This window comes from Vicugna pacos, chromosome 3 (genome assembly GCF_048564905.1).
Source record: "Vicugna pacos chromosome 3, VicPac4, whole genome shotgun sequence".
Taxonomy (NCBI): Eukaryota; Metazoa; Chordata; class Mammalia; order Artiodactyla; family Camelidae; genus Vicugna; species Vicugna pacos.
The window spans coordinates 83,491,696-83,492,398 of record NC_132989.1 but is presented as its reverse complement, the minus strand read 5'-3'; positions in this window follow the sequence as shown (position 1 = coordinate 83,492,398).

Sequence of the window (703 nt, the reverse complement as noted above, 5' to 3'; positions counted from 1 at the left end):
CTCAGAAGCCAGCGTCCTGCTTATCGGCGCTGAACTGGAGGGATCTGTGAGTTTTGGGGCCAGTCTTCCTCACTCTCTGTGTGGTGGAGAACCTGCTTTTTAAAAACTCTCAATCCCTCACAGACTGATACGTGTGTAAAAAGGATTTTTTTTTTGTCTTTGTGAAAAGTGAAATAAAAAAACCAGTACAAGCCTCATTTAAAACAATGATTCGATGTTAAACAGTGATCCCATTACTCTGTGGCACATTGCTGTAAAGTTTCAGAAGACTTACTTTCAACAGCTACCTGAAACGAAACCATAACAAGCAGTTCCCCACCTGGGCCAGGTGTGTGGACAGTGCCCTGGGAAGCACAGTTGGAGGGCTCGGCTGGCAGCCTGCAGTCCCGGCAGACCATGGAGTGACTGGGCAGGAGCCCACTCTGCCTCGCTGTCCTCACCTGCAGTAGGGGGAATGGGGCGGGGGTGACGTGGTGTGTTGTGGAGTTGCTGTGAAGATGAAGTGGGCTTAGTATACACGGAGACCTCTTAGAAAAGGAAGTCACTGTTACTATTAAAGTGTGAGCCCCTTGGGTCAGTCCCACTGACAACCAGCTCCTTACGTTGGGGGCTGTTTGTGGCCCTGGGAGAGTAGCCAAGCTGGGAATAAGGGCGGAGCTGTGAGCCACCTGCCTGTGTTCTCCTCACTAGCCAGCAAGACGTT